The sequence below is a fragment of the Tamandua tetradactyla genome, chromosome 6 (assembly GCF_023851605.1).
Source record: "Tamandua tetradactyla isolate mTamTet1 chromosome 6, mTamTet1.pri, whole genome shotgun sequence".
Lineage (NCBI taxonomy): Eukaryota > Metazoa > Chordata > Mammalia > Pilosa > Myrmecophagidae > Tamandua > Tamandua tetradactyla.
The window spans coordinates 95,018,739-95,030,188 of record NC_135332.1 but is presented as its reverse complement, the minus strand read 5'-3'; positions in this window follow the sequence as shown (position 1 = coordinate 95,030,188).

Here is an 11,450-nt window from a genome sequence, read left to right as displayed (position 1 = left end):
AAAAGAAATAAAAAGAAAAAACTCTTACATACCATACCCCATACCCCTTCCTCTGATTGACCACTAGGATTTCCATTTACCCATTTTATTTTACTCCTTATCCTTCGTATTATTTATTTTTTTCCATATATTTTTACTTATCTATCCATACCCTGGATAAAAAGCATCAGACACAAGGTTTTCACAATCACAGAGTCACATTGTAAAAGGTTTACACAAACATCTTCAACAATCGAAGCTACTGAAGCACAGCTCAACAGTTTCAGGTACTTCCCTCTAACCACTCCAACACACCATAAATTAAATATTTTAGATATCTCAAAAGAGAGATATCTATATAATGCATAAGAATAACCTCCACAATAACTTCTTGACTGTTTGAAATCTCTTGGCCACTGAAACTTTATTTTGTCTCATTTCTCTCTTCCGCCTTTTGGTCAAGAACGGTTTCTCAATCCCTTGATACTGGGTCCCGGCTCATCCTGAGAGTTCTGTCCCACATTGCCAGAGAGATTTACACCCCTGAGAGTCCCACATAGTAGGAAGAACAGTGAGTTCACCTGCCCAGTTGGCTTAGAGAGAGAGGCCACATCTCAGCAACAAAACAGATTCTCTGGGAGTGACTCTTAGGCATAATTTTAAGTAGGCTTAGCCTATCCTTTTCAGGGATAAGTTTCATAGGGGCAAACTCCAAAATCAAGAGCCCAGCATATTGATTTTGTTGTTCCCACTGCTTGCAAGAATATCAGAAATTCTCCAAATGGAGAAGTTGAGTATTTCCTCCTTTCTCCCCAATTCCCCAAGGGGACTTTGCAAATACTTCTTTATTCACTGCTCAAATTACTCTGGGGTATATGAGGGCATCACACTCATCTGGACAAACCAACAAGATCTCACGTCCTATTCAAGATTCAGTTTACTTACGGCGTTCAACTAAACTGACCATACAGGTTAACATAGGTAATGCACTGCTCAAAATATAGATTTTGCACCAACTGAACATCTCTCCCTTTGGTCTTGCACAGTTGAAGTTTTAAAATATGGACAATATTATCCTTTACTCTGTATTCTGATCTCCCCATTCCTATCCAGATCAGCTTCATTCATATCTCTAGTTAGAATTTGATCTCTTTTTCAACTTTTTAAACAGTGCCTGTATTGGATACTGCTGACTTTCATAGATTCAGAGCTCTAACTCTGAGTCTCATAGATCACATAAATACCTGAAGTTTCTGGGAGTGACCAGATGATATGCAAAGAGCTCATTATCTCAGAATTTAGAAATAACAGAAGTCCTGAATATATGTGACTGCTATAAGAGCTTACTATCTAGGACCCCTTAAATAGGCACCAACCTGGTAACCCATGCTCTTGACTTTAGTTCACTGAGTTTTATAGTTAGTCCATGTGGGTGAGACATAATATTTGTCTTTTTGTTTCTGATATTTTATTCAACATACAGTCCTTAGGTTTCATTCACCTAGTTGCATGTCTCACAACTTCATTCTTTCTTGTAATGGCTCCTGAGTCCATTGTAGGTATAAACAGTTTCCCCTTCCATTGCTTAGTCATTGTACCTTTGTGCCACCTCCATTCATTGTGAATCATGAACACTGACACCATAAACACCAGTGTGCAGATGTCCATTAGTGTCACCACACTCAGTTCCTCCAGGTAAACCAACAAGGTTTCAGGATCATATGGCAACCCCACCCCTAGCCTCCTGTGGAATCATCTCACTGCCCTCATAGGAGCTGCACTTCTCAGTTTCCCTACCAACAGTGAATAGGTACATCTCTTCCTCTGCATTTTCTCTAGGATGTGTTTCTGTCTGTTCATTTTTGACCAGTTATGTTTGCACAACATACAATCCAACCTAAGTAAATAGTCATGCCTTCACCACCGTAGTCTATATGAAGACATTTCCTTTTCTTCCACCAAGAATCCATACTCCTTCCTCATGCCCCTTGCCTGTTGACATTTAGTTTTGGCATAATGCCAAACTCAACAACTAAAAGACAACCCAATTGAAAAATGGACAAAAGACATCAACAGACACTTCTCAGAAGAGGAAAAACAACAGGCTAAGAGGCAGGCACACTTGTCCACTGTTGGAAGGAATGTAAAATGGTACAACCGCTCTGGAAGACAGTTTGATGGGTCCTCAGGAAGCTAAGTATAGAATTACCATATGATCCAGCAATCCCATTACTAGGTATCTATTCAGAGGTACTGAAGGCAAGGACACAAATGGACATTTGTACACTGATATTTATAGCAGTATTATTTACAATTGCCAAGAGATGGAAACAGCCCAAAATGTCCATTAAAGGACAAGTGCCTAAACATGCTATGGTATATATATGTGATGGAATATTACACAGCTATAAAACATAATAAAGTCATAAGGCATGGAACAACATGGATGAAACTTGAGGATATTATGCTGAATGAAATTAGCCAGAAACAAAAAATACTGTATAGTCTCACTAATATGGACTAAAAAATTAATGAATGAACTTTGAGAGTTAAGAACACAGGTTATCAGGAGGTAGAAATAGTGTAGAGGTTGGGCATTTGGTGCTGAATACAGATTGTACAACAGGACTGATTGTAAAAAGTCAGAAATGGGTAGCACAATACTACCTGATTATAGCACAATAATATAAATATACTGAATGAAGCTGAATATGAGTATAATTGCAGGAGAAGGGATGGGGACATGTATGAAACCAGAAGGAGATGTACAGGATAAAGACAGATGGTATAACTTAGGAATGCTTAGAGTTGACAGTAATGGTGATTAAGTGTACAAATAAAAAACCGTTTTGGCATGAGGGAGAATGAATCAATGTCAACATTGTAAGACATTGAAAATGGATGGTATACAGGAGAAAGTACAGTCAATTCAAGCTGGACTCTATAGTCAAAAGTAGCAATGTAATATGCTTCTACTGAATGTAACAAAGGCATTGGTAGAAGTCACGTATGAAACCTTGTGGTCCTGGATTTTTTTTTTTTCGGGAACTTTTTGATGACTGATTCAATCTCTTTCCTTGTGATTGGTTTGTTTAGGTTGTCTACTTATCAAGTCAATGTTGGTTGTTCATACCTTTCTAGGAAATTGTCCATTTCATCTACATTGTCTACTTTATTAGCATATAATAAAAAATGTATGAGATACAGCAAAACCTTTGCTATATCCCATATATATATATATATATATATAATTTTTTTTTTTTTTTTTGCATAGGCAGTCACTGGGAATCAAACCTGGGTCTCTGGCATGGCAGGTGAGAACTTTATCTGCTAAGCCACTGTGGCCCACCCTGTAGCCCATACATTTTTATATGTTGTGTTTTCATTTTCTTTTGCCTTGAGATATTTACTGATTTTTCTTGTAATTTCTTCCTTGACCCACTGTTTTTTTAAGAGGGTATTGTTTAGCCTACATATAATTGTGCATTTTTAGACCCTCTGCATGTTATTGATCATTCCATTATTATCCAAGAAAGCATTTTGTATGATTTCAATCTTTTTAAATTTATTGAGACTTGCTTTGTGACCCAGTATATGGTCTATCCTTGAGAATGATTCATGAGCACTTGAAAAAAATGTGCATCCTGCTTTTGTGGAGTGTAATGTTCTATAAATATCTAAATCTAGTTCATTTATTGTATTACTCAAAATCTGTTTCCTCATAGATCCTCTGTCTAGATGTTCTATCCATTGATGAAAGCAGGGAATAGAAGACTCCAACTATTATGGTAGAGCTGTCTTTTTCTCCCTTCATTGTGTCAGTGTTTGCTTCATGTATTTTGGAGCACTCTGGCTTGGTGCATAAATATTTATGATCATTATGTCTTCTTGTTGAATTGTTCCTTTTATTAGTACATAGCGTCCTTCTTTGTCTCTTTTGTTTTACATTTGATGTCTAACTTTTTGGATACTAGTATAGTTGTTCCTCTTCTTTTCTGATTATTGTTTGCATGAAATATCTTTTTTCAACCTTTCACTTTCAACCTATTTTTGTCTTTAGGTCTAAATTGAGTCTCCTGTACATAGCATATAATTGGGTTCTGTTTTTTAATCCATTCTGCCAGACTATGTCTTTTGATTGGATAGTTTAATCCATTAACATTTAATGATATCACCGTAAAGGCAATACTTCTTTCTACCATTTTATCTTTTGGATTTTATATGTCATATCTAATGTTTTTCTTTTTACCTTTACTAATAGTCTTCATTTCCACACTTTTCTCCAGGCCTCTCTCTCCTGCCTTCTCCTCTCTGCCTGTAATACTCCCTTTAGTATTTCATGCAGAACTAGTCTCTTAATCACAAATAATCTCAGTGATTGTTTGTCTAAAAATGTCATAATCTTCCCCTAATTTTTGTTATTTTTTTTATTTAAGGAAACAAACAACACACTGAGAATGACCAAAAGTGGATATTTTAGTTAGCTTAACCATAGGCATATTTAAATAAAGTATCCATATAATCATTGTAAAGCCTGTGTTTGCACATTAAGTTTCAGAAACCAATTATAAATTAAGGCTACAAGGAAAAAGTCTACATGTTCAGATAGCAAAGATCTTAAATTCTAAGTATTAAACACTAACTTAGATACCATATATATATATATTTTTTACATGGGTAGGCACCAGGAATCAAACCCGGGTCCTCTGGCATGGCAGGCAAGCATTCTTCTGAGCCACCGTGGCCCGCCCACTTGGATACCATTTGATCAGCTGTCAACACTGTGAATATTCTCAAACTATCAAGTAAGAAGTTCTTACAAATGTCTGCATTCCTATAGTAATGACCTATTTACTAAATATTTTCCTTATTTCAGGAAAACATGAAGATAGAAATATTTTGACAATTAACACATGGAAATCTTAACCACCTAAAATGTATATCTTAGCTTATCAATAGGCAAATTAAAAAATATACTTAAGTAATTACCATAAAGCTTGTTTCATGATATGTTTCATAAACCAATTTAAAATTAAAGCAAGAAAGGAAAAAAATTTATAAATACAGATAGAGTTACTTGAATTCTAAATATTAAACAGTATCTTTAATACCATTTGATTAACTACAAAACTGTGTGCATTCTCAAAATATCGAGTAAAAAGTTATTACAAATATCAACTTTGCTATAGTAGTGAGCTATGTTACTAAATATTTTTAAATTTTTGATTTCAGGAATTTATTTTATCTAATATTACTATAGCTGCATATAGTTTTTTAAAACCATTTTTTAGTTGTAAAATATAAAGAATATAAAGAAAAGAAAGAAAAAAAGCAACGACTTTCAAAGCACATTTCAACAAGCAGCTACAGAACAGTTCCCAGAGTGTGACTATATTCAACCTTCCTAACCATGAGCATGGAATATCTTTCCATCTATTTAGGTCAGTTTTAATTTATTTTAGCAATTTTTTGTAATTTTCTGTGTATAAGTCCTTGACATCCCTGATTAGGTTTATTCCTAAATACTTAATTCTTCTGATTGCTATTCTGAATGGAATTTTTTCCTTAGTTGCCACCTCAGATAGATCACTGCTTGTGTACAGAAACATTACTGATCCTTGTGCATTAATCTCGTATCCCACTACTTTATTGAATTTGTTTATTAGCTCAAGTAGTTTTATCATAGATTCTCAGGATTTTCCAGGTGTATGATCGTGTCATCTGGAAATAATGAAAGTTTCACTTCTTCCCTTCCTATTTTGGATGTCCTTTATTTCTTCTGTCTAATTGCTCCAGCTAGGATTTCTAATACAATGTTGAATAATAGTGGTGAAAATGGGCATCCTTGTCTTGTCCCTGATCTCAAGCAGAATGCTTTCAATTTCTCACCATTAAGTATGATGCTGGCTATGGGTTTTTCAAATATGCCCTTCATGATATTGAGAAAATTTCCTTCAAAGCCTAACTTTTAATTATTTTTATCAGGAAATGACGCCGGATTTTGTCAAATGCTTTTTCAGCATCAATCAATATGCTCATGTGATTTTTCCCTTTCGTTTTGTTAATGTGCTGTATTATGTTGCTTGATTTTCATATGTTGACCCATGCTTGTATTCCTGGTATGAATCTCACTTGATTATGATGTATAATTCTTTTTTTTTCATCATGTACAATTCTTTTAATGTGGCATTGGATGTGATTTGCTAGTACTTTAAGAATTTTCACATCTATGTTCATTAAGGATATTGGTCTGTAGTTTTATTTTCTTGTATCATCTTTATCTGATTTTGGTATTAGAGTGACATTAGCTTCATAAAATGAGTTAGGTAGCATTCCTTTTTCTTCAGTTTTTTTTTTTTTTTTTTTTTTGGAAGAGTCTGAGCAGGATTGGTGTCAGTTGTTTTTGAAAAGTTTGATAAAATTTTCCTGTGAAGCCATAAAGTCCTGGGGTTTTTCTTGTGGGAAGATTTTTGATAACTGATTGGACTCTTTACTTGTGGTTGGTTTGTTGAGATCTTCTATTCCTTCTTGAGTCAGTAAAGGCAATTTGTGTGTTCTGGGAATTTGTCCATTTCATCCAGGTTATCTAGTTTGTTGGCATATAGTTGTTCATAATATTCTCTTATGATTTTTAAAAAATTTCTTCATGATCTGTGGCAACAACCCTCCTCCCATTTCTGATTTTATTTATTTGTGTCCTCTCTCTTTTCTTCTTTGTTTGTCTAGCTAGGGGATCATCAATTTTTATTAATTTTCTCAAAGAACCAACTTTTAGTTTTGTTGATTCTTTCTATTGTTTTGTTCTTCTCTCAGTTTTTTATTTCTGCTTTAGTCTTTATTATTTTCCTTCCTTTATTTGCTTTGGGGTTAGTTTACTGTTCTTTCTCTAAATTCTCCAGGTGAGCAGTTAAATCCTCCAGTTTTCATTTTTGTTTTTTAATATAGGCATTCAGGGCAATAAATTTCCCTCTCAGCACTGCCTTTGCTACATCCCATAAGTTTTGATATGTTGTATTCTCATTATCATTTGTCTCCAGATATTTACTGATTTCTTTAGCTATTTTTTCCTTGGCCCACTGATTATTTAAGAGTGTGTTGTTAATAATCTCCATATATTTGTGAAAGCTCTGGTTCTTTGGTGATTATTAATTGCCAACTTTATCCCATTCTGATCAGAGAAAGTGCTTTGGATAATTTCAATCTTATTAAATTTATAGAGACTCAGTTTATGTCCCAGTATATGATTTATCCTGGAGAACATTCCATGTGCACTAGAGAAGAATGTGTATCCTGGTACATTTGGGATGTAATGATCTATGTACGTCTATTAGATCTAATTCATTTATCTTATTGTTTAGGTTTCTATTTCCTTGTTGATCCTGTATGGTTGTCTATAGCAGAGAGTGGTGTATTGAAGTCTCACACTGTTACTCTTGATATGTCTATAGCTCCCTTCAGTTTTTCCAATATGTGCCTCATGTACTTTGGAGCTCCTTGATTGGGAGCATACACATTTATATGATTGTCATTTTTTCCTGGTGAATTGTCCCTTTTATTAATATGTGTCCTTCTTTATTAATAAAGTGTCCTTCTTTGTCTCTTATGAAGTCTTTACATTTAAAGTCTATTTTGTCTGATATTAGTATAGTTACTCCTGCTTTCTTTTGGCTACAGCTTGTATAGATCTTTTTCCATCCCTTCACTTTCAATCTAACTGTGTCCTTGAATCTAAGGTGCATCTCTTGTAAACAGCACATAGATGGATGCTGTTTTTTGATCCATTCTCTCAGTCTGTGTCATTTAATTGGTGAGTTTAGTCCATTAGCATTCAAAGTAATTACTGTAAAAGCAATTCTTGATTCTATTATCTTGTCCTTTAGTTTTCATTTGTCAGATCTGTATATTATTTTCCTTTTCTCTCTTTTCCTTTAAATTACCTTTATTCGTATTCTTCAGTTCTATGCCCTCCTCTAGTCCTCCCTCTCCTGTCTTTTTTTATCAGTTGATAGGGCTCCCTTAAGTACTTCTTGTAGGGCTGGTCTCTTATTGACTAGTTCTCTCAATCTTTCTTTATCTTTGAAGATTTTAATCTCTCCCTCAGATTTGAAGGATAACTTGGCTGGATAAAGAATTGTTGGTTGAAAGCCTTTCTCATTCAGGATCTTAAAATATTATACCCCTGCCTTCTTGCCTCCATGGTGCCTGTTGAGTAGGCTGAAGTCAGTCTTCTGGGTTTTCCCTTGTATGTGGTAGATTGCTTTTCTCATGCTGCTTTCTGAACTTTCTGTTTCTCTTTGACACCTGAGAGTGTGATTAGTATGTGTCTTGGAGTGGACTTGTTCAGATTTACTCTATTTGGAGCTTGCTGGCCCTCTTTGATGTGCATATTCCTGTCTTTTATAAGGGTTGGAAAGTTTTCTCCAATCATACCTTCAACTAACTTTTCCGACCCTTTACTCTTCTCCTTCTAGAACACCAATAATTCTTATATTTTGCACCTCTTCTTGTCCATCACTTCTCTAAGATCCAGTTGCATTTTTTCCATCTTTCTTGCCATTTGTTCTTTTGTGCACTCTACGTCTATTGTTCTATCTTCTACCTCACTTATTTCTCCTTCTGCTGCTTCGAATCTGCTATAGTGTGTCACCAGTATATTTTTTATTTGGTCTACTGTATTTCTCATTTCTGTGAGATCTGGCATTTTTGTATTTAACCTTCCAAATTCTTCTTTATGCTTTTCATCCTTTATTTCTTTATAAATACCCTTGAGTAGTTGTCCCATATTCTGTGTACCCTCTAGAATTTTGATTTGGTTGTTTGGCTGGGCCATTTCTGCTTGGGTCTTCATGTGCTTTGTGATTTTCTGTTGTGTTCTGGGCATTTGATTATCTTGACATGGTTATTATACAAGTTGGTTTTCTTCGTTTTTCTAAAGTTTTGTATTTACTTAGTTTTTTCTCCATGTTTCCTTTTATGCTTTGTTAGCCATTCTCTGCCAAATTAAGGCCCAGATCTCATGTAGGTGAACAAAACCTAAGGGTCTATTATAAGGTAGGCCAGCAGAATGGCTGACTACCATGCAGGAGACCCAAGCTGCACTCCCAGCCTATGTACAAAAATAATAATAATAATAATAATACAGTAAAATAAAAATAAAAATATGAAACACAAAAGCAAGAACCACAAAAAATACACCTCAACAGTAATGGGCACCAGAATCTAAAGAGATACCCCAGGACATAGTGGGAATGAAGTCAGGCTGGTGCCCACGAGAGGGAGAGAGAATTTAAGAGAAAAATAATAGTAATAAAGATAAATGAAATGGAATAATAAAAAATCACATGTGAAATAAAAAATAGGAAATTAGTAAAATATAATCAAATAAAATATCTTCAAAAATTTAAATAAATAATGAAAAGAACAATTTTATCACAAAAATGTATGGAAAAATGTTGTAAAAGGGGGAAAATAAAAAAGAATATTAAGAAGAAAAATAAATAAATGAAAGTAAAAATAAAAACCTAGGCGGATAGGGAGTTAGCTTGCTTATACTTACCTCTTCTGCCCAGTAGGTGGCGACCATGAGGCTCCTTCCTCAAACTCTCAGCTCCCTGTCTGGTGCAGCTGACCTGCACTTACCAGGCTCCACCAGCAGATGGCATGCTCAAGTCTCCTCCTCTCTTGGCCCCGCCCCTCCTGGCCTGAGAGACTGGAGGTTGGCATGCTCAGCAGGGGGGTTGCTTGGACAGGGGAGCTGCTCTGCCAGGGGTAGCCATCCAGCGGGGCTTTGCCAAGGGACTGGGGAGTTGACCAGCGTGTAGGGGATCCAATGAAAATGAGCATCTCTTCATATGCTTTTGAGCCATCTGTATTTGCTCTTCAGAAAAATGCCTATTCATATCTTAGGCCGTTTTTTTTTTTTTTTTTTTTCCCTTAGGCCCATTTTATAATTGAGTTGTTTGTTCTTTTGTTGTTGTGTTGTATGATTTCTTTGTACATACAGGAAATCAAACCTTTGACCAATATGTGATTTCCAAATACTTTCTCCCATTGAGTTGGCTGCCTCTTTACCTTTTTGACAAGGTCCTTTGAGGGGCAGAAGCATTTGATTTTGAGGAGTTCCCATTCATCTAATTTTTCTTTTGTTGCTTGTGCTTTGGGTATAAAGTTTAAGAAGCTATTACTGATTTGAAGATGTTTTCCTATATTTTCTCCTAGAAGCTTTATGGTGCTAGTTCTTATATTTGGGCGTTTGATCCACTTTGAGTTAATTTTTGTGCAGAGTGTAAGATAAGGGTCCTCTTTCATCCTCTTGGCTACTGATATTTAGTTCTTCCATGTCCAATTATTGAAAAGAACTGAACTATTTTGTCCCAGTTCGGGGGATTTGGGGGCCTTATCAAAAATCAATTGACCATAGATTTGGTGGTCTATTTCTGCACTCTCAGTTTGATTCCATTGGTCAATGCTTCTGTCTTTGTGCCAGTACCATGCTGTTTTGACCACTGTGGTTATATAATAGGTTTTAAAGTCAGAGAGTGTTAATCCTTCCCCTTTTTTTGTTGTCTTTTTCCCTTCCAGATGAATTTGGTAGTTAGCTTTTCCAAATCTTCAAAGTAGGTTGTTGGAATTTTGATTGGTACTATGTTGAATCTGTATTTTGGGGAGAATTGACATCTTAATTATATTTAGCCTTCCTATCCATGATCAGGGAATATCTTTCCACCTATTTAGATGTACTTTGATTTCTTTTAGCAATGTTATATAGTTTTCTGTGTACAAGTCCTTTACATCCCTAGTCAAGTTCATTCGTAAGTATTTGATTCTTTTAGTTGCTATTTTTAATGGAATTTTTCCCTTAACTTACTCCTCAGCTAGGTCATTGCTTGTGTATAGAAATGTTACTGATTTTTGCACATTAATTTTATATCCCACCACCTTACTGAATTTTTTAGCTCAAGTAACTTTCCTGTAGACTTCTCAGGATCTTCCAAGTATCATATCATGTCATCTGCAAATAATGAAAGTTTTCCTTCTTCCTTTCCAGTTTGGGTGCCTTTTGTTTCTTTGTCCTTCCAGATTGCTCTAGCTAGAACTTCTAGCACAATGTTGAATAACAGTGGTGACAGTGGGCATCCTTGTCTTGTACCTGATCTTAGGGGGAAAGCTTTCAGTCTCTCTCCATTGAGTACAATGCTGGCTATTGGTTTTCATATATTCCCTTTATAATATTGAGGTAGTTACCTTTGATTTCTATCTTTTGGAGTGTTTTCATCAGAAAAGCGTGCTGAATTTTGTCAAGTACTTTTTCAGCATGAATCGAGATTTTTCCCTTTCGATTTGTTAATGTGCTGAATTACATTAATTGATTTTCTTGCGTTGAACCATCCTTGCATTCCTGGTATAAACCCCACTTGGTCATGTTGTATAATTCTATTTATTTATTTATTTGTTTATTTATTTATTTATTT